The sequence below is a fragment of the Suricata suricatta genome, chromosome 5 (genome assembly GCF_006229205.1).
Source record: "Suricata suricatta isolate VVHF042 chromosome 5, meerkat_22Aug2017_6uvM2_HiC, whole genome shotgun sequence".
Taxonomy (NCBI): Eukaryota; Metazoa; Chordata; class Mammalia; order Carnivora; family Herpestidae; genus Suricata; species Suricata suricatta.
The window spans coordinates 18,238,453-18,245,339 of NC_043704.1; positions in this window are offsets into that span (position 1 = coordinate 18,238,453).

Here is a 6,887-nt window from a genome sequence, read left to right on the forward strand (position 1 = left end):
TGCTGGAGTGGGGTGGGGTTCACATTTTTATTTTCTAATTGAAACTAGATTTCACAACGTATCCTTCTCCACCACAGTTACCTGTAGAATAATAGAAACTGTCAGGTCATAGAACTGTTTGGCAGACCTACTTATGCACCACCCACTGAAGAATCTTTTCTGCCTTGGTCCACTCAAAGCTGTCAGACGTCCATAAAATGTTTAAAGCAGGATTCTCGAGTGTAGCATATGCCATTTCCAAGACGCAAGGGTGGCTAACGAGCTTTATGCCTCTGTTTGAATACTGAAAGGTACAAGCCACAATGATTTCCTCTTTTCTTTGGAAGACAGATCCTGGCATGTCCAAGATCACTGGACTCTAAAAGGTTCACTGTTACAACAGGTTCCTGGGAGGAATGCCTCTGCCCTAAAGGCAGGATCTGGATGACACACTAGAGAATCCCCTTCTCTTAATATTTCTGGTGTTGGCTAATAGATTCTTGTGTGTATCTTACTACTATATTATCTAGAGATTCATTTCTGATTTACCGGGATGTTTACCAGAGCATTTAGAATTTATTTTCTTGCATATGGTAGGTGCTCAGTGAAATAATTAATGGACTGAATTAATGTTAAAGATCAGTCCAGACAAATATTTAAATATATAATCATGAGTTTCTCTGTAATGAGTATATGTAAAATGAGAGGCTGAGCAGTACATAGATTGCCATAGCTAGTTAGTATATTAAGTAAATGCAGAATAATGTTGTAGATATTGAGACAAAGTTAATTTAACTTTGCTTTCAGTGAATATATGTAACTGTTAATTTGACATTTTTTAAAATTTCAGAATTTATCTAGGTTTCCAGGAAAGTTGTGAAACAGTACAGACAGTTCTGATATTCCCCATACATTATTAAGATATATCTGTCATTACAAACCAGCCAATGCTGACACATTATTATGAAATATAGTTCATATTTGATTCTAATGGATTTCTCTGTACTTAAGTCATTTTTTCTGTTCCAGGACCCCATCCAGGAGAGCACATTATATTTAGTCGTGTCTCCTTAGACTCCTCTTGGCTGTGAAAGTTCCTCAGATTTTCCTTGACTTTGAAGACCTTAACGGTTTTGGTGAGCATTAGTCAGGTATTTCGTAGAATGTCATGTGAATAAGGTTTTGATGTGATGAAGTATAAAAATGGATGACCCCATGTTGGTTTCCCATTTGACGCTTTCATCAATTTTCATGTACTCAGAATGGGGTTTTCCTGTTTAATTTAGGCTGTGTTAACATTTCTGGAAGTGGTCACAGTGGATACTGAAATGAAAGCAAGCCAGCTGCTACACTGACTCTTGCAGTCAAAGAGAGTGTCTAGATCATAGAGGGGTGGAAACTTGGAATGGTGTGTTCTCCACCACAGTTGATCAATAAATGTCAGCTGATTAAATAACTAAGCATCCCTTTCCTGGCTTCTTACTTTTGGAGCCAAAAAGTTATTCAAATTCTTGTTTAAAAGACCCCCCCTCTTTTGTGACTGTTATAAAGTGGAAACATTTTGCAATCCTTGCACAATTAGTGTTGCTTATAAATCCTTTTCCATATAAAATGATTACTTAATCTAGTACTGTTTTGCAAAAACAATTTATCTCTTTCTCTCATTTACCAAACACCTTCTGACAATATGTTTAGTAGCATATTACTCTTAGTCATTGTTAGTATGTGACTTTTAGAGTAATTAGTTTCTTTATATGCAATTTAAAAATATTCTAGTTTCAGCCAAATGAAGAACAATATGTTTTATAAAATGATAGCTATTTATTATCATGAGAAATTTCAGGTGAAGTCTAGTACTAGAAGCTTACCACTCATGTGCCTTGCTCTCCAGAGTATAAAACAATGGTATTTACAAGCAAGAAACTGGTGTCAAATGGGTGTCAATTTATAAGATTTATTTACAGTATCCATAGCCTCTGTTATGTTGGTCTTTCCGGCAACAGATAGGTGGGATAATATGATGGATCTTTATACATTCCACCCAGCACTGAATTAAGCTGGCCCACAGCCCTGACACTTGCCCTCCTAACCACAGTGGAGAATCTGGAGATGGTGGCCCTACTGAAACACAGCCTACTTATTCAGCCTGCCCTGGAGAACCCAGCACCTGCATTGATTGGATATACCTGTGAGTGAGCTATGTATGAGTAGTGACCTTTATTACCTTAACTCTGTCCATCAGGAAGTGTGGACCAGTGCCACCACACACAGTGTAATCCATAGTTAATGCCATCCCCTAGGGTTGCATAGTACTCAGTCTGCCAGGTCATATACAGAGTCTGAAACCATGTACTGATTATCTAAGAATAACCAGGAGGCTTACTCAAGGACACAGGTTTATGTAAAGAAATCTATTTTACAGTAGTTGAATATTCAGTAGTGTTATTAATGCCCATACATTTGAGCCAATAAATTAAAAATTTTAGGTTAAATAAGTGGACTCCTAGAAAACACAGTTTACCAAAGGTAAGACAAGAATGGGTAAAAATATGATCATTTCTAGATCTATTTAAGAAATTGAGTCCATAGTTTAAAACCTCTGTCCCAAGAAAATCCTATGCCCAGATGACTATATCAGTGAATTCTTTTAAGCACTTAAGGAAAGATAAAGCACCAATCCATACAAATCAAAATTTTCTAGAGAAACAGAAAAAGGAACATCACATCCCAATTTGTTTTATGCAGTTCTGTGCTTCTGCAAACCAGACAAGGGCATTATAGGAAAAGACAATTATACGTATGTATAAAAACATGTATAAAAATATCCTAACTTAAGCAAAACAAGTGCATTAATATAAAATGAGCAACAGCTTTCATTATTAAGTAGAATTTGTTAAAGAATGCAAGATTGGTTTAACATTTGAAAATAAACAAAATTCAATCCATAAACAGAATGTGAGAAGAATATTTGATAAAATTACAGTTGATAAAAATTTTACTCCTATGAACTGTAAACTTAAATAATAAAGTTAAATTAGAAAAAACAATTTTATTCTGACACTTATATTTAAAGACAAACCAGAGCAGATATCATACTACAGAAATATTGAAACCTTTACCTAATTAGAAATGAGACAAGACACCTTCTATCTACTTGTTTTCAATGTTCTATTGATTCCTCTATTCAGTGACAGGAAGAAATACAGTTATAAAGATGGTAAAGCAGAAACAAAGTTGTCATTTTTATAGTCAACTTCAGTTTTACCTAGAAAATTCCAAAGAACCTAATTAGAGTTAGTGACTTTATGGACATTTGGACTCTTTCCATAATATGGCTACTGCTATAAGAGCTGCTATAAACATTGGGGTACATTTATCCCTATGAATCAGAACTCCTCTATCCTTTGGATAAATTCCTAGTAGTGCTATTGCTGGGTCATAGGGTAGTTCTATTTTTAATTTTTTGAAGAACCTCCACACTGTTTTCCAGAGTGGCTATACCAGTTTCCATTCCCACCAACAGTGCAAGAGGGTTCCCATTTCTCCACATCCTTGCCAATATCTGTTGTTTCCTCAGTTGTTAATTTTAGCCTGACTGGTGTGAGGTGGTATCTCAATGTGGTTTTGATTTGTATTTCCCTGATGATGAGTGATGTCAAGCATCTTTTGATATGTCTGTTAGTCATCTGGATGTCTTCTTTAGAAAAGTGTCTATTCATGTCCAATTTCTTCACTGGGTTATTTGCTTGTCAGATGCTGAGTTTGGAAAGTTCTTTATAGATTTTCAATACTAACCCTTTATTCGATATGTCATTTGCAAATATCTTCTCTCATTCTGTTGGTTGCCTTTTAGTTTTATTGATGTTTCCTTTGTAGTGCTGAAGCTTTTTATCTTGATGATAACCCAGTAGTTCAATTTTGCTTTTATTATGAAGAATAAATAAAGAAAATGTGGTTTATATATCCAATGGAATACTAGTTGGCAACGAGAAAGAATGAAATCCTGACATTTGCAACAACATGGAGAGAACCAGAGGATATTATGATAAGTGAAATATGTCAGTCATAGAAAGAAAGATATCATATGATTTCACCCATATGTACAACTTGAGAAACTTAATAGAAGATCATGGGGGAAAGGAAGGGAAAACCATAGTTTAAAACAGAGAAGGAGGCAAGCAATAAGAGACTCTCAAATGCAGAGAACAAATTGAGGGTTGATGGGGGAGCAGGCTAGAGGGGGAAATAGGTGATGGGCATTGAGAAAGACACTTGTTGGGATGAACACTGGGTATTTTATGTAAGCTATGAATCACAGGAATCTACTTGCAGAGCCGAGAACACACTGTATATACTGTATGTTAGCTAACTTGATAATAAATTTATTTGTTAAATAAATTAAATTAAAAGAAATTAAAAATTAATAAACAACACATGAAAAACCTTAAAAAAGTAGTGTTTAGCCATCTTCTGAATATGAGGTTAATAAATAAGCATTGATTGCATGACTATATTGAAGGACTATTACAGTTGTATTAACCAATCAAGCCATTACTCCATAGAGTAAGGAGAACACATTTCACAAATATAATTTTGAGCAAAAAGTTCCAGAGAGAAAACAGTTCAAATCTATATGATTTCATTTGAAAAATGTTAAAAAGCATATAAAACCAATATATGATGAAAGTCAGCACAGTGGTTACATATGGGCAAGAGTGGAGGGGATACTCAGAAGGGATAGAGGATGCTTGGTGATCCTGCCCAATTTTTTATTTTGGGTGATTGAGGCACTTTGTGTTCACTTTGGAAAATCTTCCCAGTTGAACATTTATGATTTAGGCAGTTTCCTGTGTTTGTGTTAAACCTGAGAATAAATTTTTCTTATATTTTACACACACACACACACACACACACACACACACACACACACACACACACCTCAGCCCTTTTATTTCTGGTTTTAACTCTAACTCTTGTTTCTGCTGATGTCCAAGGCCACCGATTTCTTATCTCAATGTGTTAACTAATGTAATCCTGATAAACCACATTAGATCACTTGGCTCCATTGTTCAAACAATCTAATGATTTCTTCTGTCACTCAAAAACCAATTTTCTTATTATTAACCAAAGGATCTTCTAAGATATGCCCTCATACTCTCTGCCCTCATCTCTTCTGATACTGATACTTCTGATACTTGTTCCTCAAACCCATTGACTATACTCCACCTTGGGTGTCTTTCCCAGATAGCCATGGCTTCCAAACCTCCTCTCCATTTCTTCCTTTAATTTAATTCTTTCATTTCTTAAGTGTTGCCTTTTCAGGGAGGTCTCATTAAAGTCCAACACCATAGTATGAGCACCACATATACTCCCCAAATTTCTTAATATCCTTTTCTGCTTCTGTTTACCTTTTTGCACTTACTGTTTGGTATTCAAAACTTACAATGTTTATTTTCATTCTATTCCATAAGAATGGAAGCTCTGAAAAGACAGGTTTTTTTTTTTTTCCTGTTGTGTTTTTGGCTGCATCCACAATGTCTCATATGTAGCAATCATTAAAAAAGCATTACCTAAATGAATGAAGGAAAGAGCAAGACAATAGATTAGACACCAGTTAATGCTAAGAGTGTCTAGATGGTCACTTCCAGATGTTTGGATAAGACACCTGAAAAGTTGCATCAGGTGAGAAACATTCTAAAAACACAGACAGGAAGAGAGCCTTAGCTGAATCATTTGCATTCTTTTTACTGTTAAAGAAATAAGCAAGATTTTTTACTTTGCTTATCCATTTGGAGTGTCGTTGTAACTACTGTATTGTAAATGATGGAAAATAATTGCATATGTTAAAAAAATAGTGTTATATTCTAAAAAAATAAAAAATAAAGTTATGAAAAAATAAAAATAAACACTAAAAAAAAGAAATAAGCAAGATAAATAATTTGTTCACAGTTTGTAGCTGCATTAGTTAGAAGGGTGCCTCCTGAAAAGAAATATGATGAGTTAATTTCTCTTTTAATAATAAAAATGAGGATAATATACAAATTCTTGTTAATCTGAGATTCTAATCTCCTGAACTTGTTTTCAACTTTAAATTAAAATATCCAAAAAAAAAAAAAAAACCCTTGCAAAATTACCCTACCTTAAAAGTCTGTTCTTGGAACTAAATACTCTTTTCGCACATATGAGAAAAATCCCAAAGTAATTGAATTACTAGAAGGATTTTTAGTATTAAAATGATATTTTTCCAGACTCAGAAATGCCATTTTGACAAGAACTGATAATATAGCTCAAAGTTATTTGCTAAGCAAAATCTTTCAAGAGTAGCAATTTGGATAGGACTGAAACACAATTAAATCACACCAGGAGTGAAGGGAAATAAGCCGAATAATATGAGATTTCCTGGAATTTGGTTAGGGAGTAGCTGAGAAGCTTGTCTGATTCATTTCCAGTTATAAAAAGGATTTTTGCATTGCCCTTTCATGGAGACTTAAGCTCAAAGAGTTTATTAGCAACTGTCACTAGGAAGGTGTGGGAGAGACCCTCGTTCACACCATGGTTTTCAAGAGCATGAACCAGTCACCATTTCATAAAAATTAATTAGATTGTTAGAGCAAGAACTTGGCCTCTGTATGAATATTTTAAATGCAAAGCATTCTTTAGAACAGTAGTTTTCGATCCAAGATGCCACAAGGCACACTTAGGGAGTTTAAAAAATAGCTGATGCCCAGCTTTGTACCTCTGTATTTTGATTTTATATTTTCCAAAAGTAGCATCCGGTGATGAGAATTGTTCCAAGTTCTTTTAAAACTTAGAAACTAAAAAATGTCTTTTTCTTTCTTGCTTTCTTTTTCAGATTTTTAAGTTCTTAATAGTTTAAAGAAGCATCAGGGATTGAAATCCACTACCTT